General features: G+C 41.3%; 1 long non-coding RNA gene across 4 annotated transcripts in view; it reads left to right on the forward strand.

The window, feature by feature from the left end:
• The window catches only part of LOC108719412, a 167,414-nt gene that overhangs the window by 119,280 nt on the left and 21,981 nt on the right, over positions 1 to 26,153 (forward strand). The window contains exon 1 of one of the 4 annotated variants that reach the window (XR_005962010.1): positions 4,561 to 4,611. The exons of the other annotated variants lie outside the window; for them this stretch is intronic. This is a non-coding gene — a long non-coding RNA (uncharacterized LOC108719412). Of the gene's footprint in view, positions 1 to 4,560; positions 4,612 to 26,153 lie in introns of those variants that run through there. 4 annotated transcript variants of the gene reach the window in all.

Here is a 26,153-nt window from a genome sequence, read left to right on the forward strand (position 1 = left end):
CAGTAACCTTATAGCTGCTGTGGACCTTTTCTGCCAGAGAAGGACATTAACCAATGATTTGTGTGGCTATAATGTTTCACCTCTCAACCCCTCTCAAATGCCTCTGAGGTCCCAGTTGAAATATGGTGCACGTTCCTCAGTATTAGGACCTGTTTCATCAGTTCTCAGTTACTGTTCCAAAAGGGAAAACACTTGTCCTGGTCCTGTGCAGGAGGTGAAAGTGCAAATGTGTAGACCAAAACAAGTGGAAGCTCCTGCCTTTGAGAACCTTTAACAAGGAACGTGAATCTTTGCTCTAGAGCAGTTCTGTCCAGCTAATAACATGTAGTGGGACGATTAGGTCCAGTGTAGCATAAGATGCCCAAGCACTGGTATTTGTAGTAGAAATATGGGTGTAATTTAGGCCTGGACCTGTCTTTATAAGTGCTACATGGACCTCATGTTCTTCTGTGGCAGCCCTTCTCTAGAGAATAGCTCTATACTGGCTGTTGTGGTGTTTGAGAGAATGACTCTTCTAGCTAGGCTGATGTTCTATAGAATATCTCTGCTGGCTGTTCTGCTGTTCTAGACCAGTGGTACCCAACCAGTGAATTGTGAGAAATATGTTGCTCAAAACCCCATTGGGTGTTGCTCCCAATTCTTGTTTTTGATTTCCTGGCTTGAAGGTAAGAGTTAGTTGCATAAAAAACATGTGTACTGTCCAACAAAGCCTGCTGTAGGTTGTCAGTCCATATAGGAGATACCAAATAGCCAATCAAAGCCCTTATTTGGCACCCCAGGAACTTTTTTCATGCATATGTTGCTCCCCAACTCTTTTATATGGAATGTGGCTCACGGTAAAAAAGGTTGGGGGCCCCTGTTCTAGAGAATGACACTAGAATGACACGTCTGGCTATGCTATATCTCTAGAGAATGACTCTTCTGGCTAGGCTAGATCTCTAGAGAATGACTCTTCTGGCTAGGCTAGATCTCTAGAGGATGACTCTTCTGGCTAGGCTACATCTCTAAAGGATGACTCTTCGGCTATGCTACATCTCCAGAGAATTACTGTTCTAGAGAATAGCTCTGCTGTTCTGTCGTTCTGGAGAATGACCCTTCTGACTAGGCTACTGTTCTTGAAAATAGTCTGCTGTCTGTTCTGATGCTCCAGAGGATGTCTCTACTGGCTAGGCTAGTTTTCTAGAGAATAGCTGTAGTCCGCCCCTCTCAGATGGAAGGCCAGTGTTTGACATATTGTCTGTAGCATAACAACAATGTGCCGACCCCCTGCAAAAGAATTTTTGGAGATACCTGGCACACACACAGTAGCCTTTACCTGGCCCTCGCTCTACCTGCCAGCCAACACTTCCCTCCCGCTCATGCTGGGGTAGTTGAGAGCGTCTCAGGTGGGGGGAGGGGTATTCTAACAACTATTAGGAAGCTGGTATCTGGTTACATTCCCACTTTTCTGTTGAGGGGGGAAGGGAGGGTTGATATTACTCCAACTTGCAGTACAGCATTAATTGGGTGACTGAAGTTTATCAGAGCACAAGTCACATGACTGGGGGCAGCTGGGAAACTGACAATATGTTTATCTCCATTTCAGATTTCAAAATTAAATATAAAAAATCTGTTTGTTGTTTTGAAAAAAATGGATTTCAGTGCAGAGCAGCACTATTAACTGATGTGTTTTGAAAAAAAAACATTTTTTCCCATGACAGTATCCATTTAATTCTAGTTGATGCTTAATTCTGTTTGGGGCACTGCATTTGCCCCTTTCAGTTAAATAAATAGATGCCAATATAGAATGTCCATTCTGAGGAAACCACTGCATTGCTATTGTATTCGGGGACCTTTGTGTGTTAGGGGCCTGTAGCTCATTCTAGAGAGAGGCATAATACTAGTTGCAGTGCTCCCATTAATTTCAAACTTTAATAAGGGTGACAATTGCCACCCCAAGGCTGAAACATCCTCTAATGAGACATTCCCTAGAAACTGTCCTTCAGACTGCTCATTGCCGGCATACCTTGCCTGCACTTTCTATTTGCAGTTGGATAATCCTCGCTGTCCCAGATTCATCCTTGTGATATAGGCGTGGAATATTCCCATGCCCCAGAGCTAAATTCATTTCCTCCTCTCAGATTGGCTGTTGATCGTTGGGTTGGAGAGGAGCCGGCGCTGCAGCAGCAGACAGATAATCCAGTTAGCGAGACCATTGTTCTATCGCACCGGAAAGAAAAAGGCTGCAGTATCCTCAATTGCTCCTACTGTACAGATACAGCAAATGGATCAGCACAAAAGCAAAGTGGTCTCTTGGCAAAGTGTCAGCTCCTCCACCGCCCCACCCTGCCCCTCCACTACCTGCTCATTTCACACATCCTCCATCATCAAACATGAAAACTGCTGCTCTTTGTTCCGACTTAGAACCTGTTTGTGCCCTGCTAGGGACCCCCGGCTCTACCAGCACCAGCCTCAGCCTCCGATATGCTCCATTTGTCGGTTCCCTCTTCTCCGGCCAAATAAATGATTTAAAAAAAATAAAAAACTGCATTCTTTTTGCATGCAAAAAATTGGTAAATACTGAAAAGCATACTTCCTGGCCCATGTGTATTAATCACATTACTCATTTCCTCTGGAATACTTTAGGAGCATTGTTTGCAACTTCTTTCCCCTTTTTCTTTTTTTTATTACTGGACCTTTTAACTATTCCAGTGCTCCAGAGAGGAAAGTATTATTAAAGAGATACTATCATGAGAAAAAATGTTTTTTTCAAAATGCACCAGTTAATAGTGCTGCTCCAGCAGAATTCTGCACTGAAATCCATTTCTCAAAAGAGCAAACACTTTTTTTTATATTTAATTTTGAAATCTGACAGGGGGCTAGACATATTGTCAGTTTCTAAATATATTGCAATATATGGACAAACAATCCCTGTTTTGTTTAAAGGGTAAGGCATTTTTCAGTAGCAGTATGCACAAAATGTCTCTGTCTTAAATATATTGATAATGGGTTGAGTGCAGAGGAATCTTGTATTTGTCTATATGTATTTTGTGGTCACAGCCTCATTACACCCCCGCCTAGTGATTTTAAAAACTAGTGGTGAGCACAACTTTCCCTTGTTTGTTGTAGTTCTACAAGAGCAGTGACCAGCTCCATGTTGTAGCTCCCACCCCCTCCAACTATAGTCAGGTGATCCCACTGGTGTCTAATAAAAGGGCAGCCAAGTTTGGGAGTTTTACTTTGAAAGCAGCTAGTAAGTTGCAGGTAAAACGTATTCGTCCCTTTTATAAAATGTATAATGAAACCATAGAATTCTTAATGAATCAAATGAAAATTGAGCATGGGACTGGCCAGATATGGGATGACTTTGACGCAGTTGGCCAGCTTAAATATATTGCAATATATGGACAAACAATCCCTGTTTTGTTTAAAGGGTAAGGCATTTTTCAGTAGCAGTATGCACAAAATGTCTCTGTCTTAAATATATTGATAATGGGTTGAGTGCAGAGGAATCTTGTATTTGTCCAGTTTCTTAGCTTCCCCCAGTCACGTGACTTGTGCTCTGATACTTCAGTCACTCTTTACTGCTGTACTGCAAGTTGGAGTGATATCACCCCCCCCCAGAAGCCCATCGGCAGAACAATGGAAAACTAACCAGATAGCAGCTCCCTAACACAAGATAACAGCTGCCTGGTAGATCTAGGAACAGTAACAACAAAAAATGAAAGTGTTTTAAAGTAATAAAAATATAATGCAGTGTTGCCCTGCACGGGTAAAACTGCTGTGTTTGCTTCAGAAACACTACTATTGTTTATATAAATAAGCTGCTGTGTAGCAAAGGAGAAAAGGCTCAGGTTACACAGCAGATAAGCTCTGTAGAACATAATGCTGTTATCTGTTATCCACTATTTAACCTGTGTCATTTAGCCTTTTTCCAATTCCTGCCATTGCTACACAGCAAACACATCAGTTTTACCAGTGCAGGGAAACACTACATGATATTTTCATTACTATAAAACACTTTAATTTGTTGGTGTTACTGTTCCTTTAAGAACCGCACTCAATAGTAAAATCCATGTCCCACTGCAACACATTCAGTTACATTGAGTAGGAGAAACAACAGCCTGCCAGAAAGCAGTTCCATCCTAAAGTGCTGGCTCTTTCTGAAAGCAAATGACCAGGCGAAATGACCTGAGATGCACCTACACACCATTATCATCATCATCATTTATTTATATAGCGCTGTCAAGATACGCAGTGCTTTACAACTAAAAAAAATTCACTTGGTTCAGGAATTACATTTTTCTTTTTATTGTAGAGTGAATTATTTGCAGTGTAAACAGTGTAATTTAGAAATAAAAACTACACCATAAAAATCATGGCAGAATCCCTTTAATCAGCCTAAATAGCCGCAGTCAATTGTAACAGTGTTTGATCATCAGACAGATGGCACGGCCATGGGCACTTGAACAGGGTATGTGTGTGTGTATGTGTGTGTGTGCGTGTGTGTTCGGAAACTACCTAGATCCACAGTCACTTTGCACCTTTTCACCTCTCCCACTGCAGGTGCTGGAAGATAAGGATATGGACTAACTTCTCTTCACCCCAAAACACATTCTAAGGAGCTTTCCAGTAAATATAAGTTTCACATTTTAAGTGATTTTAAACCTGTTTGTAAATGTAATTGCCATTGAAAGCAGTGTCTGTATTTCCCTTCCTATTCTCTGCATTCATTAGTGCAGTGATCCCCAACCAGTAGCTCGTGAGCAACATGTTGCTCTCCAACCCCTTGGATGTTGCTCCCAGTGGCCTCAAAGCAGGAGCTTATTTTTGAATTCCAGGCTTGGAGACAAGTTTTGGTTGTATAAAAACAAGGTGTACTGCCAAACAAAGCCTCAATGTAGGTTGACAATCCACATAGGGACTACTAAATGGCCAATCACAGCACTTATTTGGCACCCCAGGAATATTTTTCATGCTTGTGTTGCTCCTCAACTCCATTAACTACTGAATGTTGCTCACAGATTCCAAAGGTTGGGGATCCCTGCATTAGTGGTTCTGACTACTGAACTAATGTAATAGAAGCCATCTCTCCTCCAGCCAACACTTTAGTTCCCACAGTACCATGCATTCTTGTTCTCAAGTCCCTTAATCTGATGGATTTGTTATAATCCCTTTCCAGAGGTTAAAACTCCATTTGAATATAATATAGGCACCATCTCTCCCTACTATACCTGCTATCCCACAGTCACACTCCCTTCCCAGAGACTATTATCCCACTGTTACTATAGGCACCATCTCTCCCTACTATACCTGCTATCCCACAGTCACACTCCCTTCCCAGAGACTATTATCCACTGTTACTATAGGCACCATCTCTCCCTACTATACCTGCTATCCCACAGTCACGCTCCCTTCCCAGAGACTATTATCCCACTGTTACTATAGGCACCATCTCTCCCTACTATACCTGCTATCCCACAGTCACACTCCCTTCCTAGAGACTATTATCCCACTGTTACTATACGCACCATCTCTCCCTACTATACCTGCTATCCCACAGTCACACTCCCTTCCCAGAGACTATTATCCACTGTTACTATAGGTACCATCTCTCCCTACTATACCTGCTATCCCACAGTCACACTCCCTTCCCAGAGACTATTATCCACTGTTACTATAGACACCATCTCTCCCTACTATACCTGCTATCCCACAGTCACACTCCCTTCCCAGAAACTATTATCCATTGTTACTATAGACACCATCTCTCCCTACTATACCTGCTATCCCACAGTCACACTCCCTTCCCAGAGACTATTATCCCACTGTTACTATAGACACCATTTCTCCCTACTATACCTGCTATCCCACAGTCACATTCCCTTCCCAGAGACTATTATCCCACTGTTACTATAGGCACCATCTCTCCCTACTATACCTGCTATCCCACAGTCACACTCCCTTCCCAGAGACTACTATCCACTGTTACTATAGGCACCATCTCTCTCTACTATACCTGCTATCCCACAGTCACACTCCCTTCCCAGAGACTATTATCCACTGTTACTATAGACACCATCTCTCCCTACTATACCTGCTATCCCACAGTCACACTCCCTTCCCAGAGACTATAATCCCACTGTTACTATAGGCACCATCTCTCCCTACTATACCTGCTATCCCACAGTCACACTCCCTTCCCAGAGACTATTATCCACTGTTACTATAGACACCATCTCTCCCTACTATACCTGCTATCCCACAGTCACACTCCTTTCCCAGAGACTATTATCCACTGTTACTATAGGCACCATCTCTCCCTACTATACCTGCTATTCCACAGTCACACTCCCTTCCCAGAGACTATTATCCACTGTTACTATAGGCACCATCTCTCCCTACTATACCTGCAATCCCACAGTCACACTCCCTTCCCAGAGACTATTATCCACTGTTACTATAGGCATCATCTCTCCCTACTATACCTGCTATCCCACAGTCACACTCCCTTCCCAGAGACTATTATCCAATGTTACTATAGGCATCATCTCTCCCTACTATACCTGCAATCCCACAGTCACACTCCCTTCCCAGAGACTACTATCCACTGTTACTATAGGTACCATCTCTCCCTACTATACCTGCTATCCCACAGTCACACTCCCTTCCCAGAGACTATTATCCCACTGTTACTATAGGCACCATCTCTCCCTACTATACCTGCTATCCCACAGTCACACTCCCTTCCCAGAGACTATTATCCCACTGTTACTATAGGCACCATCTCTCCCTACTATACCTGCTATCCCACAGTCACACTCCCTTCCCAGAGACTATTATCCACTGTTACTATAGACACCATCTCTCCCTACTATACCTGCTATCCCACAGTCACACTCCCTTCCCAGAGACTACTATCCACTGTTACTATAGACACCATCTCTCCCTACTATACCTGCTATCCCACAGTCACACTCCCTTCCCAGAGACTACTATCCACTGTTACTATAGACACCATCTCTCCCTACTATACCTGCTATCCCACAGTCACACTCCCTTCCCAGAGACTATTATCCACTGTTACTATAGGCACCATCTCTCCCTACTATACCTGCTATCCCACAGTCACACTCCCTTCCCAGAGACTATTATCCTACTGTTACTATAGACACCATCTCTCCCTACTATACCTGCTATCGCACAGTCACACTCCCTTCCCAGAGACTATTATCCACTGTTACTATAGGCACCTTCTCTCCCTACTATACCTGCAATCCCACAGTCACACTCCCTTCCCAGAGACTATTATCCACTGTTACTATAGACACCATCTCTCCCTACTATACCTGCTATCCCACAGTCACACTCCCTTCCCAGAGACTATTATCCACTGTTACTATAGGCACCATCTCTCCCTACTATACCTGCTATCCCACAGTCACACTCCCTTCCCAGAGACTATTATCCACTGTTACTATAGACACCATCTCTCCCTACTATACCTGCTATCCCACAGTCACACTCCCTTCCCAGAGACTATTATCCACTGTTACTATAGGCACCATCTCTCCCTACTATACCTGCTATCCCACAGTCACACTCCCTTCCCAGAGACTATTATCCACTGTTACTATAGGCACCATCTCTCCCTACTATACCTGCTATCCCACAGTCACACTCCCTTCCCAGAGAGCAATTGGATGGAACATCATAACACAGAAGAACTGGATCACACACACTTTTCGCAGCTAAACTGTCACCCAGCATAAAAGCTAAACATCATGCAAATGCTTTTGCAATAAATGGATATCCGATCCATATATAAATAGTTTACTATGTAACACTTTTATTTTATTATTTGTAATAGTTCCCCTTTAAGCAGCCATGAGATTGGAGACTATAAGGAGACATAGTTAATACTCAGTGAGGGCATATAACAAATCCCTTGCTTCATGTGATCCCCTAGTGATTAAATCTTTTACATAATATTAATGGAAAGCAAGACATTTGCTTCAGTGCCCATATTATTATGCCTCTAACTGTGTGTGCCGGAGTCCCTGTAGAGGAATAACCTTAGAGCAGTGAATCAGACTGTGCTGGCAGCATGGGGTATCCTTATTAGCTGGGTTTGTATTTATGACCTTCTAAAGGGGTTTTTTCTCCTTCCCAGTCCTGGATAGAAGACAATACTATAAATATATTTTTATATTAAAAGCTGATTTCCTATTTGGTTATTGCTCAAAATCATTGGCAGGTTGATGGAAATGTACTTGTGATGGCAAGTCCAAAGTTGAGTGGCATCAATATATTTTGGATAATTAAGTTTTTTTTATAACATATTTCATGTTTCTACTATTTATATAGCACCAACATTGCTCAGGTCTGTTTAATGCAATGGGGCAAATACAGATGGAGCAACAAAATGGAATAAAGCAAGAGGTCCATGGGTACTGGTCATATCTGTAGAAACTCAACCTTCTAACAACTGCTGTCCTACAGAATATAATTGGTCTTATCTGTAAAACCTAAACCTTCTAACAACTGCTGACCTACATAGTATAAGTGGTTATATCTGTAGAGCCTCAACCTTCTAACAACTGCTGTCCTTCATAGTACAAGTGGTCATATCTGTTGAACCTCAACCTTCTAACAACTGCTGTCCTTCATAGTACAAGTGGTCATATCTGTTGAACCTCAACCTTCTAACAACTGCTGTCCTTCATAGTACAAGTGGTCATATCTGTTGAACCTCAACCTTCTAATAACTGTTGTCCTACAGAGTATAATTGGTCATATCTGTAGAACCTCAACCTTCTAACAACTGCTGTCCTACGGAGTATAAGTGGTCACATCTGTAGAACCTCAACCTTCTAACAACTGCTGTCCTACCAAGTAAAAGTGGTCATATTTGTAGCGCCTCAACCCAACAGCAAGCCTGATATGGAATGGAACATCTCAAAAACCCAATGATTCCATGTGATATGAGTCTAAGTGGTATGGAAAGGACTTGTCATCTTTATCATTGACACACTTAAGATGATGGGGCTCATATCTAAGGGAAAGGTTTCTTGGCTAAGAAGTCATTTTCATACTTGTTTTTTAAATACTACACTTTTTTGAGATTTTCCATCCAAGTCCAGACTGGCTGTTGGGTTGAGGTTCTAAAGATATGGTGAGTTGGACTCTGTAGGACAGTGGTTGTTAGAAGGTACTCTAGTGTTCAGTGGCCTTCCTGCCAGTAATGATGTTAATCTCCACATTTCTTCTTCCTCCTTTTCAATGTATGAAAGGAAATTAAATCAGGCTCCTGCCAGAAGACATCTCAGTGGTTATTTGATTTTTGGATCTTTGTTTAAATGCCGGTAATGAGTGAAAAGTCTTGAGGCTTACTGTACTGCTGCCCCTTGACGTCAGGGGCTACGGTCACATGTTCTGCCTCTAACAGAGACCAAGTCAGCCCAACATTTCCAGCCATAGACTCAACACAGTGAATCATGCACACAACCCTGACAAGTTCCTTGCTCTTTCAGCTGGCCTCAATCGACTCCTGGCTTGCGGCCCAGAACAGCTGATATTCATATAAACCGTTTTCTGCCAGGTTTACATAGTGAGAGGCCCCGAGATCTCCCCTCCTCTCCCTCTTCCTTCATTTTATTCCCGAGTCTCAGGCCCAGTTTACACTTCCGTTTTTTTTCTTCTTGACCAGGGGAAGAGGGGGAGGTTACCTAACATTTATAGCTCCCCAGCGAGCAATAAAGAACTTCAAAGATGAGATATCATAAGCCTAGCTTAACTTTTTGAGTGCCAGATGAACATATGATGAAGGGACATGACTAGAAATCACCAGATGTGAGGATTCAAAGCAAATAACTCTTTGTAAAGTTACATAGGGTAGAAGATCTTCCTTGATTTTTTTTAGTACTCCTCTGCTGAAAATATGATTCATACTGTATGTGCTAATGGGATAAGGGATATGTAGGATCCAACTACATGGCTTAATAAAAACACAAACCTAAGGGCTCTTTGTGCCCAGTAATAGTCTGTGGGGTGTGAGAAGAATAAGAATTGTGGGATACTGACTGGTCAGAAAGTTTGGTCCACCTGTTCACCCCAACGGTCTATTATTGCATGTGATGCTGACCAAAATGGTTGCAATTTGATCCAACTATTCAGTCCGCTTAGACTATTTTGGAGTGATGGTGATCCAAATGGTTCAGGCCCAACTGCTTATTCATCAGGTTTTTATTGGGTTCAAGTGTGAGTCAAGCATTGCAACTTTGTTTCTACAGTTTTAGCCACATCTACTCTTATTTAGACCAGTGATTCCCAACCAGTGGCTCATGAGCAACATGTTCCTCACCAGCTCCTTAGATGTTGTTCCCAGTGGCCTCAAAGCAGATGATTATTTTTGAATTCCTCGATTGAAGGCAAGTTTTGGTTCCACATAGAGGCTACCAAATAGCAAATCACAGCTAATAGTTGGCTCCCCCAGGGACTTTTTTCATGTTTGTGTTGCTCTTCAATTCTTTACATTACTCTCAACATTACATTTGAATATGGCTCATGGTTAAGAAAAGGTTGGGGGAAAATTCTGGTCCAACTTGCCATTATTATTATTGGGTGTGAGGGTGATCCAATTTGTTGAAACTATGGTGTACCAATTCAGTCCCATAGACTATTATTTGGTGTAACATTAATCCTATGGGTCAAAGCCATGCTCTAGTCACACCTCATAGACTGAATTGTGTTGAATTATCTGCCTTCTTCTTCTGACTCTTTCCAGCTTTCAAATGGGGGCCACTGACCCCATCTTAAAAACAAATGCTCTATAAGGCTACATTGATACTTTTAATTACTGACTTTTCTATCCAGTGCCTCTCCTATTCATATTCCAGTCTCTTATTCAAATCAGTGCATGGTTGCTAGGGTAAATTGGACCCTTGCAACCAGTTTGCTGAAATTGCCAACTGCTGAATAAAAAGCTAATTAACTCAAAAACCACAAATAATAAAAAATGAAAACCAACTGCAAACTGTCTCAGAATATCACTTACTACATCAGGGGTCCCCAACCTTTTTTTCCTGTGAGCCACATTGAAATGTAAAAAAAAGTTAGAGAGCAATATAATCATTCAAAAAGTTCCTGTGGGTGCAAAATATTGGATGTGATTGGCAGTTGGCAGCCCCTGTGTGAACTGGCAGCCTACAGGAGACTCTGTTTGGCAGTACATCTGGCTTTTATAGTAAATCATGCTTCTGAGCCAAGAATTCAAAAATAATCACCTGCTTTGAGGCCACTAGGAGCGACATCCAAGGGGTCGGAGAGCAACATGTTGCTCACAAGCCATTGGTTGGGGACCACTGCTCTACATCATACTAAAAGTTCACTCAAAGTTGAACAACCCCTTTAATATCATCATAAATATACACTGTGTGCTGCCATGCACACAAACCTGCAAATATACAGTATACACAGGTATGGGATCTGTTATCTGGAAACTCTTTATCCAGAATAATCTGAATTACAGAAAGGCCGTCTCCCATAGACTCAATTGTATCCAATTTTTTTAAAAAAAAATGATGGTAAAATGGTGTAGCCAGATGGGTGAAAGAACATTTGCCATCACAAAAACCAGCATGCAAAGCTACTTGTGGTTGTTTTTTTGAACATGTATGGGATCCGTTATCAGGAAGCTGGCCCGCACTGGCAATCTGAGGGGCTGCTGTAAGATCCCATCGAAAATAACTAATTAGTGGGCTGGTGGGGGCTGTTTGAGGCTCAATGTACTTGGAATGCAAGGGCCTATTTTGACTCCTAATCCAGACCTGTCCGGAAGCCCGTTATCCAGAAAGCCCTGAATTATATATTGACTCCATTATAATCAAATTTTTTTAACTTTTTTTTAAAAATTCCTTTTTCTGTTTAATAATAAAACAGTACTTGATCCCAACTAAGATATAATTAATCCTTATTGGAAGCAAAATCAGCCAATTGGGTTTATATTAAGTTTACATGATTTTCTAGTAAATTTAAAGGAGAACGAAAGCTACCGAGCAGTTTATTGCCAATAGATTAGCCACAATAGTGCAAGCTATAACGCTATATTTATTCTGCAGAATGCTTTACCATACCTGAGTAAACAGCTCTAGAAGCTCTCTGTTTGTTTAGGATAGCAGCTGCCATATTAGCTTGAGTCTCACCCTGCTCACTGCTTACAGCAGGAAGGGTGGGGCAGAGGGAGAGAGGAGCAGACTGAGCATGCTCAAGCCCAAGCCCTGGCGGTTTAAGCTGAAAACAGGAAGTCTGATACAGAAGCCCATGTGTACACAATAGGAAACAAATGCAGATTTTCTTTTGACAGATGACTCAACATTACTTTGAGGGTTAACTGGTGTATCTATATAGACCTTTCCGATAAAGCTTACTTCATTTTAGCCTTTCCTTCAACTTTAAGGTATGAAGATCCAAATTACAGAAAGCTCCGTTATCCGGAAAACCCCAGATCACGAGGATTCTGGATAACAGGTCCCATGCCTGTACTGAAAGCTCTCTTTGCATGTACATATATGAACATCCGCTCAGTTAATATATCAGCTCTGTGTGTAAGGAGTATTGAAATCACATGAGAAATAAGTGCAGCCCTGAATCCTTCATCATGCGGCTGAGAATAACATTTTTACAGTGCACATCGGAAATGGCTGGATTCCTGTTTGTTTCAGGGGGTTAAGTGAACCCAGATTCTTGATGTAATGCTATCTCTGTAGCAGTGGTGAGGAGTAAGCTATGTGTCAGCCCCAGGAGAGTCTACAACTGCATCAGATCTTACAGTAAAAACTCTGTCATTCTGAATTATGTCCAAAAAGCGGCCACTTCCCTTCTGCTGTGTCATACAGTGTCTGCCCTCTCTCCTTATTCACAGCCGCAGCTAATTCACCCATTCTACCAACTGAAAGCCGGATATTTTTATATAGGAATGTGAGAGCAAGGTCAGACTTCAGTTACTGGGAATAGATGTAGAGAATCTGTAATTTGCAACATAGTTATATATCAGGGGAGTAAATTACCTGCAGTGCCATCCTGTAAAACCAATTACCTACAATGAAACAGATTTAGCAATTAAACTGTTATAAAATAGCAAAATATTTTAAGTGGGCATTTAAAGGAGTTGCTCACCTTTAAATTAACTTTCAGTATGATACAGAGAGGGATATTCTGAGACAATTTGCAATTGGTTTTCATTTCTTATTATTTTTGGTTTTTGTGTTATTTAGATTTTTATTCAGCAGCTCTCCGGTTTGCAATTTCAGCCATCTTGTTGCTAGGCTCCAAATTCCAAATTCAGGAGAGGCCTGAGTAGAAAGAGGAGTAATAAAAAGTAGCAATGACAATTAGGGATGCAGTGAATCCAGGATTTAGTTCAGGATTTGGCCTTTTTCAGCAGTATTCAGGTTCGGCCGAATCCTTCTGCCCGGCCAAACCTTAAGGTGGCCATACACGGGCAGATAATGCTGCCGATATCGGTCATTTAGACCAATTTGACAGCTAATCTGCCCGTGTATGGCGGCTTCCGACGGGTCTTTCCGATCGATATCTGGACACAATATCGATCGGGAAGGTCTGATTTTTCTCCCGAGAGACCCGTCGGAGCCCATTGTGCTCGTCGTAATCCGATCGTTCGGCCATAGGGCCGAACGTTAAGATTACCCCCGATATAGCCCTGCCGTTAGTGAGATATTGGGGAAAAGATCCGCTAGTTTGGCAATGTCGCCAAACGAGCGGATCTTATAGTGTATGGCCACCTTTATCCGAATCCTAATTTGCATATGCAAATTAGGTATGGGGAGGGAAATCTGGTGAGTTTTTTGTTAGCAGAGAGCTGATCTGAACTGCATGTGCAGCTTCTCTGTAAGTGAGGACAGACACACCAACTTCTGTGTGAACAGTAACTTGGTTGTTTTATAGAACTCAGCATAACATATGTGTAACAGGAAGTTTCATAGAGAGCGTAAACAGGAAGAGGAAGAAGAAAATCACACCGGGTTACAGGTCAAACATGACATCACATTGCTAAGCAACAATAGACCCTCCCTGCAATAAGGAACAATCTCTGTCTGTTGTTTTCCAACATTTTTGTCACAAAACAAGGAAGTAAAAAATGTTACCCCTTCCCACCCCTAATTTCCATATGCAAATTAGGATTCGGTTCGGGATTCGGATGATTTTTTTCATGAAGGATTCGGCCGAATCCAAAATAGTGGATTCAGTGCATTCCTAATGACAATACATTTGTAGCCTTACAGGACATTTGTGTTTTAGATGGGGGTCAGCGACCCCCATTTGAAAGCTGGAAAGAGTCTGAAGAAGAAGGCAAACAGTTTAAAAAGGCCAATTGAAAAGTTGCATAGAATTGACCATTCAATAACATACTACGGGTAAGTCCACACAGGGCGTTTTGGGGAGATTTGTGGCGACCAATCTCCCCAAACACCTTGCCTGAATCTGCGCCGGCTAAAATGAAAAAAAAAAAAAAACGCCGGCGCTAATCACACGCGGCGATTCGTTTTCCGAAGTTTCCTTGTGAGGCAACTTCAGGCGACTTCTGAAAACGAACCTCCGCTTGTGATTAGCGCCGGCTTTTTTCATTTTAGCCGGCGCAGATTTAGGGAAGGCGTTTGGAGAGATTGGTCGCCGCAAAAACAAGGCGCTTAGTCGCCATGTGACCAAATTTCCCCAAAAAGCCCTGTGTGGCCTGACCCTAAAAGTGAACTTAAAGGTGGACTAACAAAAGTGACAGTGGTTGTCTGGGGAGCAAATCAGTTCATGCAAATGGCAACTTTACAGTAGATAAAACATGTAAGTAACCGGCAAGAAGAGGAAAGAGTTCAGGCTACTGAATAACTGACTCATGAGCAAAGAAGAACATTCCATACACATGACGGCTTATTAAATAGCAAAAAAAAAAGACTTCTGAGGAACAGAACCCAAGCTGTTCATGTGGTTACTTTGTTACAAGGGGAACAAATAAATTCAGCTGAACATTACAAAGACCCCAGTCTTAGTGCAAGAACATCAAGGGGTGCAGGAACAGGAAACACGTGGCTCCTTTTTGCACCCTGTAGCCACTGACACTTGACCGTATGTGTGTGACTGATGTGCAAATTAAAGGATAGGAAGAAGGGAGTGACTAATTGCCCCCCCCCCGCCTGCCCCTCTTAAAGGAGAATTCAACCCTAAACTTAAAAATCCTCTACCCCCGTACTCTACATAGACCCCCTCCCTTCTCCCCCAGCCTTAAGTGTTACCCCGGCAAATGCCCCTAAGTCTTTATTTAGCCCTCGGTGCAGATTTGGGCATCAGCTGCTTCAGTAATCTTCGTAATGAGACCGGCGCTTCAGCAATTCCCGTGAGTTTCGGCGCATGCGCAGTTGTTATTTTTGGATGTTATAGAATGAGCAACTTTTCAACTGATCTTTATTACTTATTTTTTATAGTTTTTGATAGCTCTTCTCTTTCTCTTTTCAGCTTTCAAATGGCCCCATCTATAAAACAAATGCTCTGTAAGGCTACAAATGTATTGTTATTGCTACTTTTTATTACTCATGTTTCTACTCAGGTCTCTCCTATTCATATTCCAGTCTCTTATTCAAATCAATTCAAGGTTGCCAGGGGAATTTGGACCCTAGCAACCAGACTGCTGAAATTACAAACTGGAGAGCTGCTGAATAAAAAACTAAATAACTCAAAAACCACAAATAATAAAAAATGAAAACCAATTGCAAATTCTCTCAGAATATCACTCTCTACATCATACTAACAGTTAATTTGCGGCAAATTTCCACGTTTCACAGACAGCGAATAAATTCGTGAATCTCCTGCGAAAATTCCCAGGGAAAATACTCCGGCGTCATTTTTTCAGTGAAAACTTTCGAATTGCTCCATTTTAGTGAATATGTTCAAATTGCACTATTTTTTCGTAAAAATGTTCTAATTTCACGATTTTTCCCTGAAAAAACTTAGAATTTTACGATTTTTTCATTAACTTTATTTTATGTGAATTTTTCGCATTTCGCAAATTTTTTCCATTTTGCGAATCTTGCGGGAAATTTGTGAATTTTTCAGCGAAGTGGGAGAAATTCATCCATCACTAGTTTCAACTAAACGCAAGTAATAGTGGGGAGATGCCAGCAGTGGAATGTACGGGGGAAGAGAAGGGACATTTGTAGTGTAAGTAGGTGAGAATAGAAAAGAAGTTTGTAAACTAGGGAAGAGGAAGGTAGAATGGGGGACAAGGATTTAGCTTTTTACAGAGTAAAAGTTAAGAAGAGAGAAAATAGAAAGTAGAAAGAAGAGAAGAGGTAAAAGAACAATGTGGAAAGACTGGAGAGAATGGGAAGAGCAAAAGGAGAAGGAGATTACAAAAGTGCAAATGTATTGGGTACAAAAGTAAGGGGAGTCGGAGAGACATGTGGAAACCAAAAGAGGAGCAAAAATGAGATGGTGGGAGATAAGCCGAGACCAGAGAGAAATGGGCAGAAGAATAGAGAAAAGAAAGAAGAGAGAATGGAAAGGGTAGAGAATAGGAGAGGAGTGGGATTAAGGGGGACATCACAGGGGAAGGGGCTGCAGCAACTGACTGCCATTGTGGGTGTATCTGAGGTGTGCTCATAGTGTATCTTTAGGTTTTGCATTAATTGACGAGTAGTCTGGGTATTTCCGTTTATAACGTTTCCCTACCTGCCTCGTTCATTAGTGAGAAGTTGTGGTGCCACTGGGAGATCCTGATTATCTGTGCCACCAGATTCTGGGTCATTCACACTGTGCCTATCACACACACACACACACACACTGCAATTCCCAAACCCCCCTCCGGCGCCATGGAACTGGGTCATATTCTATTGTGAGTCGTAATGTGGAAGTTAGTCTGACCCTTGGCAACTGCTCTTCCTACAGCCCTTTAACACATACTGGGTGTGATCTCTGTTTGAGTAATTTTAATTTCCTCTGTATAAAAAAATAAAGCAGAACAAAATGATGATCACCCCATTGTTTTGCAATCTCCTGCTGCTCAATTGCTGCCGCTCAGCTGGCCCCACATTTGCACAATGGAAGCTGTGTGTCGCCTCTTACTAAGCCAAAATCATGTTAATTATCATCGCTGACCCCTTCCTGATGCCCCGGCATTCCTTCAATGTGTGATTCACCTTTACACTAACTTTTACTTTATTATAGAATGTCCTATTCCTAGCAACTTTGCAATTAGCCTTCATTTTTTATCATGTTTGAATTATTTGTCTTCTGCCTCTTTCCAGCTTTCAAATTAAGGGGTCACTGACCCCGACTGCCATAATAACTGTTGCTTTATAAGACTACAATTTCATTGTTACTGTTATTTTGTATTACAGTACTTAACTTTCTTTTTCATTCCCTCCGATATTCATATTCCAGTTTTTCATTCAAACCAATGCCTGGTTGCAAGGGTAAACTAGACCCTAGCAACCAGACAGCTGTTGAAAGCTGCTGAACAGAAAGCAAAAAAAAAAACTGAAAAGAAAAACACAGAAAATATAGAATTAAATCAAATTGCAAATTGTCTCAGAGTATTAGGGATGCACCAAATCCACTATTTGGGATTCGGCCGAATCCTTTGTGAAAGGAATAATTTGCATAGGATTTGCTTATGCAAATTAGGGATGGGAAACGAAAAAGTGGAAAATAATTGTTTTACTTCCTATGTTTTGTGACGAAAAGTGTGATTTCTAGTGATGTGTGAGCCGTCAAATACCCGCGGGAACCGCGCACTCCTCTTCGCACTCCTCTTCACAGTCCACATCCTCTTCGAACCTCCTCTTTGTGGGCCACCTTCAAATTCCTACTTTCGGTTTTATAGCCACACGCCTGCTCACCCCACCCCTTTTGTGACATTGTCAGCGGCACGGGTCTATAAAAGGAACCCGGAAGTCAGATGCGGGCAGGCGCGGGCTGAGGGAGGGCGGGTTAGGGTCAGGTGTGGGTCGGGAAAAACTCAACCCACACATCACTAATGATTTCCCTTCCAGCCCCTAATTTACATATGCAAATCCCACCCACACTGGTGCCCAAGCCCCGCCCCAGACCCCGCCCACTCCACATCACAGTTAAAAGACCACACAGACATCAGCACTAAAAAAGTAACAAAAGTTATAAAAAGTTATTGATGGTCAGGGCCCCCTTATAAGTTAAAAAACAATTGGGGCTCTAAAAAAAATTTAGATGCCAGATGCCAGGGCCCTCCTTACAAGTTACAAAAAATTGGGGTCCCTAAAATTAATTTTTTTAAAAAACATTGGCGCCAGGACCCCCCTTACAAGTTAAAAAAAATTGGGGCCCCCCTTACAAGTTACAAAAAATTAGGAGCCTATAGAATATTAAAATAATACATGGCCAGGGGATTAAAAAAAACAACACAAATTGGTGTTCAGTAGAATTGAACTCATGGCTTCAGGACTTCAACTTCGTCTCCTTTTGTGACTACGGGTCTTTTCGGTGATTCGGGACTTCGGCTATTTTCGTGACTTCGGGAGTTCGGCTGTTCGGCTTTTCGGCACTTCCGCATTTTCGGCTGTTCGGCTGGCCGCAAGAGGGGCAAGGGGGGCCCGGCTCAGATGAAAGCTGGAAAAAAGAAGAAAAAATAAATAATGAAGACCAATTCAAAAGTTGCTTAGAATTAGTGACTCTATCACATAATAAAATTTAACTTAAAGGTGAACCATCCATTTAACAGAAGCCTTCCTGCTACAAAGCTCTGAGCTGCAGCTGGGAAAGTTCTAAACATGAGTTCCGGACCTTTCTTTACTATTAACCCTTGCACACAGTGCTCTCCTTGCAAAATGCACTATAAGGGTTAATAGTAACAGGGCTCAAAACTTTTACAGGAAAGCCAACCTGCGTTCATCACATGCATCACATGTTTCTCAGCTGCACCATTGTGACATCCCCCCTTCTGCTCCAATATTATTAAGTAAGGGTAGGACTCCACGAACGATTTTGTCGCGATCAGGCGCGCTGAGAAAAACACATGAGACTAGTCGCATGCGACAAAAATAAGGTAAGAGATAGAATTGTCGCATGGTGTTGCAGCGCTGATGTTGATCCGACACAACTGTCGGATGCAGATGCTACCCTAATACTGATAGTCAGTGGGATTTCCAACGTAGAACATTCGTTAGGCCCTCCAGCCGGTTTTTTGATATGCATTGCCCTTCCATTGATGAAGGCTCAACCAAAGCTGGTTAACCTTAATGTTAAACTTTTAGTATGTTATAGAGTTGCTACTTAAGTATTTTCAATTGGTCTTCATTATATATCTTTTATAGTTTTTGAATGATTTGCCTTATTCTTCTGACTCTTTCCAGCTTTCAAATGGGGGTCACTGACCCCATCTAAAAAAAACAAATGGTCATGTCTTTTATTGAAACACAATGCTCATGTCTTTTATTGAAATCAGTGCATGGTTGCTAGGCTCATTTGGAGCCTAGCAACCAGATTGCTGACATTGCAAACTAGAGAGCTGCTGGGTAAAAAGCTAAATAACTCAAAAACCACAAATAATAAAACATGAAAACCAATTGCAAATTGTCTCAGAATATAACTTTCTACATACTAAAAGTTAAAGGGATTCTGTCATGATTTTTATGGTGTAGTTTTTATTTCTAAATGACACTGTTTACACTGCAAATAATTCACTCTACAATATAAAATTTAATTCCTGAACCAACAAGTGTATTTTTTAGTTGTAATATTGGTGTGTAGGTGCATCTCAGGTCATTTTGCCTGGTCATGTGATTTCAGAAAGAGCCAGCACTTTAGGATGGAACTGCTTTCTGGCAGGCTGTTGTTTTTCCTTCTCAATGTAACTGAATGTGTCTCAGTGGGACCTGGATTTTACTATTGAGTGATGTTCTTAGATCTACCAGGCAGCTGTTATTTTGTGTTAGGGGGCTGTTATCTGGTTACCTTCCCATTGTTCTGTTGTTAGGCTGCTGGGTGGGGGGTGATATCACTCCAACTTGCAGTAAAGAGTGACTGAAGTTTATCAGAGCACAAGTCACATGACTGGGGGCAGCTGGGAAACTGGCAATATGTCTAGCCCCGTTTCAGATTTCAAAATTAAATATAAAAAAATCAGTTTGCTCTTTTGAGAAACAGATTTCAGTGAATAATTCTGCTGGAGCAGCACTAATAACTGATGAGTTTTGCAATAAAACATTTTTTCCCATGAAAGTATCCCTTTCATTTAAAGGGGAACCATCCCTTAAAGGGTCCACAGGTTGGACATATGTATGATCTGGTTCATTCATTTAAACTGTGAATAAGAGTAGTGATGGGTGAATTTATTCGGCAGGCATGAATTCACTGCGAATTTGCACGTTTCGCCGCCGGCAAATAAATTCGCAAATTATGCGAAACATTTTGACCCCGGCAACGGAATATGGACCCCATAGTAAATCCTATTTGAACCATCTCTGATTTGAGTTGTTGGCTCAAGCTCTTGCAATCTCCAGGCTGAATCCCTCGCAGCAAATGATTGGATGCGCAGGTCCAAAGGATGTAATTAAGGGGAAATGCGTTATCCGGAGTTGATTAGCAGGTTGCTGGAGCTAATTGAATAAGAGTCACATAACGAGTTAAACACAAGGGGAGACTTAGTGAGGTTTGTGCACAGGAAGCAATTTGTGATACAGTTACATGAGAGTAACTCTACACGCCGCACATTACTGACGTTACTCATTATGGGAACGGCCTGATAAACACCTCACCTCTCTCCTTATTTCTTTCCACCGGTAATTTAATTCCGCAAACGCCGCGCCATAACAATGGCCCACACATAGGTCTGCCAGGTCAAGCCAAGTGCAATGATTACACTGGGAATAAAAAGATGGATTGGCGTTGGGCGGGAGACGGAAACCAGTGGTCCTTCCGATGATGCAGAACTACAACACTAACACCTATCCCTGTCTTACAGTATGTTCCCTTCTAAACATGGAGTTTATACAGAAGCATTTTATTCAATTTGGTATTAGAAGTTTAGGGATTATTTATATCTAAATTAGGATCAAGTACAAGGTACAGGTATGAGACCCATTATACAGGAACCCATTATCCAGAATCAGATCCCTGTTGGGTAAAACCATATGCCTCCTGTGTGCCATCAAATCCCTAATAACAAGCTAAAGGCAATGGATACTGTGAGTGAGACCCATTCTGTACTTGCTACAACTTCTCCTGCCCCATGTTTGTACATAATTCATCCAACTTCTCTTGCCCCACGTTTGTACATAATTCATCCAACTTCTCCTGCCCCATGTTTGTACATAATTCATCCAACTTCTCCTGCCCCATGTTTGTACATAATTCATCCAACTTCTCTTGCCCCATGTTTGTACATAATTCATCCAACTTCTCCTGCCCCATGTTTGTACATAATTCATCCAACTTCTCTTGCCCCACGTTTGTACATAATTCATCCAACTTCTCCTGCCCCATGTTTGTACATAATTCATCCAACTTCTCCTGTCCCATGTTTGTACATAATTCATCCAACTTCTCTTGCCCCATGTTTGTACATAATTCATCCAACTTCTCCTGCCCCATGTTTGTACATAATTCATCTTTCTTCTCCTGCCCCATGTTTGTACATAATTCATCCAACTTCTCCTGCCCCATGTTTGTACATAATTCATCCAACTTCTCCTGCCCCATGTTTGTACATAATTCATCCAACTTCTCTTGCCCCATGTTTGTACATAATTCATCTTTCTTCTCCTGCCCCATGTTTGTACATAATTCATCCAACTTCTCTTGCCCCATGTTTGTACATAATTCATCTTTCTTCTCCTGCCCCATGTTTGTACATAATTCATCCAACTTCTCTTGCCCCATGTTTGTACATAATTCATCTTTCTTCTCCTGCCCCATGTTTGTACATAATTCATCCAACTTCTCTTGCCCCATGTTTGTACATAATTCATCTTTCTTCTCCTGCCCCATGTTTGTACATAATTCATCCAACTTCTCTTGCCCCATGTTTGTACATAATTCATCTTTCTTCTCCTGCCCCAGGTTTGTACATAATTCATCCAACTTCTCTTGCCCCATGTTTGTACATAATTCATCTTTCTTCTCCTGCCCCATGTTTGTACATAATTCATCCAACTTCTCTTGCCCCATGTTTGTACATAATTCATCCAACTTCTCCTGCCCCATGTTTGTACATAATTCATCCAACTTCTCCTGCCCCATGTTTGTACATAATTCATCCCACTTCTCCTGCCCCATGTTTGTACATAATTCATCCAACTTCTCCTGCCCCATGTTTGTACATAATTCATCCAACTTCTCCTGCCCCATGTTTGTACATAATTCATCCAACTTCTCCTGCCCCATGTTTGTACATAATTCATCCATCTTCTCCTGCCCCATGTTTGTACATAATTCATCCAACTTCTCCTGCCCCATGTTTGTACATAATTCATCTTTCTTCTCCTGCCCCATGTTTGTACATAATTCATCCAACTTCTCCTGCCCATGTTTTTACATAATTCATCCAACTTCTCCTGCCCCATGTTTGTACATAATTCATCCAACTTCTCCTGCCCCATGTTTGTACATAATTCATCCCACTTCTCCTGCCCCATGTTTGTACATAATTCATCCAACTTCTCCTGCCCCATGTTTGTACATAATTCATCCCACTTCTCCTGCCCCATGTTTGTACATAATTCATCCAACTTCTCCTGCCCCATGTTTGTACATAATTCATCCAACTTCTCCTGCCCCATGTTTGTACATAATTCATCCAACTTCTCCTGCCCCATGTTTGTAAATAATTCATCCAACTTCTCCTGCCCCATGTTTGTACATAATTCATCCCACTTCTCCTGCCCCATGTTTGTACATAATTCATCCAACTTCTCCTGCCCCATGTTTGTACATAATTCATCCAACTTCTCCTGCCCCATGTTTGTACATAATTCATCCAACTTCTCCTGCCCCATGTTTGTAAATAATTCATCCAACTTCTCCTGCCCCATGTTTGTACATAATTCATCCAACTTCTCCTGCCCCATGTTTGTACATAATTCATCCAACTTCTCCTGCCCCATGTTTGTACATAATTCATCCAACTTCTCCTGCCCCATGTTTGTACATAATTCATCTTTCTTCTCCTGCCCCATGTTTGTACATAATTCATCCAACTTCTCCTGCCCCATGTTTGTACATAATTCATCCAACTTCTCCTGCCCCATGTTTGTACATAATTCATCCAACTTCTCCTGCTCCATGTTTGTACATAATTCATCCAACTTCTCCTGCCCCATGTTTGTACATAATTCATCCAACTTCTCCTGCCCCATGTTTGTACATAATTCATCTTTCTTCTCCTGCCCCATGTTTGTACATAATTCATCCAACTTCTCCTGCCCCATGTTTGTACATAATTCATCCAACTTCTCCTGCCCCATGTTTGTACATAATTCATCCAACTTCTCCTGCCCCATGTTTGTACATAATTCATCTTTCTTCTCCTGCCCCATGTTTGTACATAATTCATCCCACTTCTCCTGCCCCATGTTTGTACATAATTCATCCAACTTCTCCTGCCCCATGTTTGTATATAATTCATCCAACTTCTCCTGCCCCATGTTTGTACATAATTCATCCAACTTCTCCTGCCCCATGTTTGTACATAATTCATTCAACTTCTCCTGCCCCATGTTTGTACATAATTCATCCAACTTCTCCTGCCCCATGTTTGTACATAATTCATCCAACGTCTCCTGCCAGTGGGCAACTTACTCAGCTGATGAGTGTTTTCCTCAGCACAAAGGCTTATGGGTAGAGCGCTGGCAGTTTGTCCTGCTATTAAATCCTCACTAGTCAGGAATGTGAGAGCTCTGCACTAAAGCTCTTTTCATGGCCGTGACTCACTAATGTTCCCTGACAGCTGCAGGTACCAACTGATACAGGGAGGTTAAGCCTTTGGCTTTGACAGGAATATTACAAAATCTGCAGATAAGTGGTTTTGCGAGAAATCCAGAAAAAGAAGAAAAAAAAAAACAAAAATAAAATCCCATCACGTAACTTTGTAATGGGAACTATTGGGAAACTTCAACTCCCTCCGGTGGGTTTGACATGAGCAGATGGAGAAGAAGAATTTGAAGAAAGAGGGTATTTCCTCAGTATTATCCTTTATTTATACAGAGCTCACATTGTTGTTGTTTTTTTGAGGAAATCCAAACAAGCACAAGTAGAACATATAAGGGGTGTCAGGCAGGTTGTAAAGTGATAAAAAAGGGGTGCAATATGTTTTTGCACTTTGTTCCCAACCTATAACGCTAGAAGAATCGGTGCTGTTTTGGAAAACAAAGGTGTAACATCAAACAAACACGTAGTTTACCTTTAAATTAACTTTCAGTATGTTATAAAATTACCAATTCTAAGCAACTTTTCAACTGGTCTTCATTATTAATTTTTATAGTTTTTAAATTATTCGCCTTCTTCATTAGACTCTTTATTGCTTTCAAATGGGAGTCACCGACCCCATCTAAAAAAAAACAAATGCTCTGTAAGGCTACAAATGTATTGCTATTGCTACTTTTTAATTGCTCATCTTTCTATTCAGGCCTCTCCTATTCATATTCAAGTCTCTTATTCAAATCAATGCATGGTTGCCTGGGTACTTTGGGCCCTAGCAACCAGACAGCTGAAATTACAAACTGGAGAGTTGCTGAATAAAAAGCTAAACAACTCAAAAGCCACAAATAATAAAAAATGAAAGCCAAGAGGGCCTGTATAGAAAGATGAGTAATAAAAATTAGCAATAACAATAAGGGGCACATTTACTAAGCTTGAGTGAAGGATTCGAAGTAAAAAACGTCGAATTTCGAAGGTTTTTTTTTTGGGTACTTCGACCATCGAATAGGCTACTACGACCTTCGACTACGACTTTGAATCAAACGATTGGAACTAAAAATCGTTCGACTATTCAACCATTCGATAGTCGAAGTACTGTCTCTTTAAAAAAAACTTTGACTACCTACTTGGGTAGTTTAAACCTACCAAGCTACAATGTTAGCCTATGGGGACCTTCCCCATTACTTTTCTAAGGTTTTTTTGATCGAAGTAAAAATCCTTCAATCGATCGATTTAAATCCTTTGAATCGTTCGATTTGAAGGATTTCAGAACGATTTTTCCTTGGATCGTAGGATTTGCGGTAAAACCTAAGAATTCAATATTCGAATTCGTAGGATTTTACCTCGAGGGTCGAATTCGAGGGTTTATTAACCCTCGATATTCGACCCTTAGTAAATGTGCCCCTAAATGTGTAGCCTTACAGAGCGTTTGTTGGTTAGATGGGGTCACTGACCCTTATTTAAAAGCTGGAAAGAGTCAGACGAAAATGTCAAATAATTCAAAAACTAAAAAACATAAATAATGAAAACCAATTGAAAGTTTTCTTGCTTAGAATTGTTCTAGAACATACTAAAGTTAACTTAAAGGTAAACCGCCCCTTGAAAGCCTTTTTGCTCATTGTTTCACCCTTGCCAACCCCCAGAAATGGTCTTGTCTCCAGTACAACAGAATAAGAGCTTTTACAGTTTATCTGACACAGTAACGTTAATATATGACCCCTTTTCGGTTTTACCTGTCGGTTTCCCTTTTACTGGTATTTATGGGAAGTTGACATTTATTGCATTACATTCTGACTCACGCAATCTCTGTCGGGGAAAGAAGAAAGCCACAAAAATGCGAGCTGACAGTTGCACTCGAGCAGCGACAGTCATTTCTCTTTGAAGCGTTTGCAGTGTGAAATAATTCAGTTATTGCCTTAAAGGGGTTGTTCCCTTTAAATAAACTTTTAGTATGTTGTAGAGAGTGATATTCTGAGACAATTTGCCATTGGTTTTTATTTTTTATTATTTGTGGGTTTTGAGTTATTTCGCTTTTTATTCAGCAGCTCTCCAGTTTTCAAAGTTTTGCAATCTGGTTGATAGGGTCCAAAGTCCCCTAGCAACCATTCATTGATTTGAAAAAGAGACTGGAATATGAATAGGAGAGGCCTGAATAGAAAGATGAGTAATAAAAAGTAGCAGTAGCAAAAAGGGGCAGATTTATCAAGATTCGAATTGAA

This window comes from Xenopus laevis, chromosome 6L (assembly GCF_017654675.1).
Source record: "Xenopus laevis strain J_2021 chromosome 6L, Xenopus_laevis_v10.1, whole genome shotgun sequence".
Lineage (NCBI taxonomy): Eukaryota > Metazoa > Chordata > Amphibia > Anura > Pipidae > Xenopus > Xenopus laevis.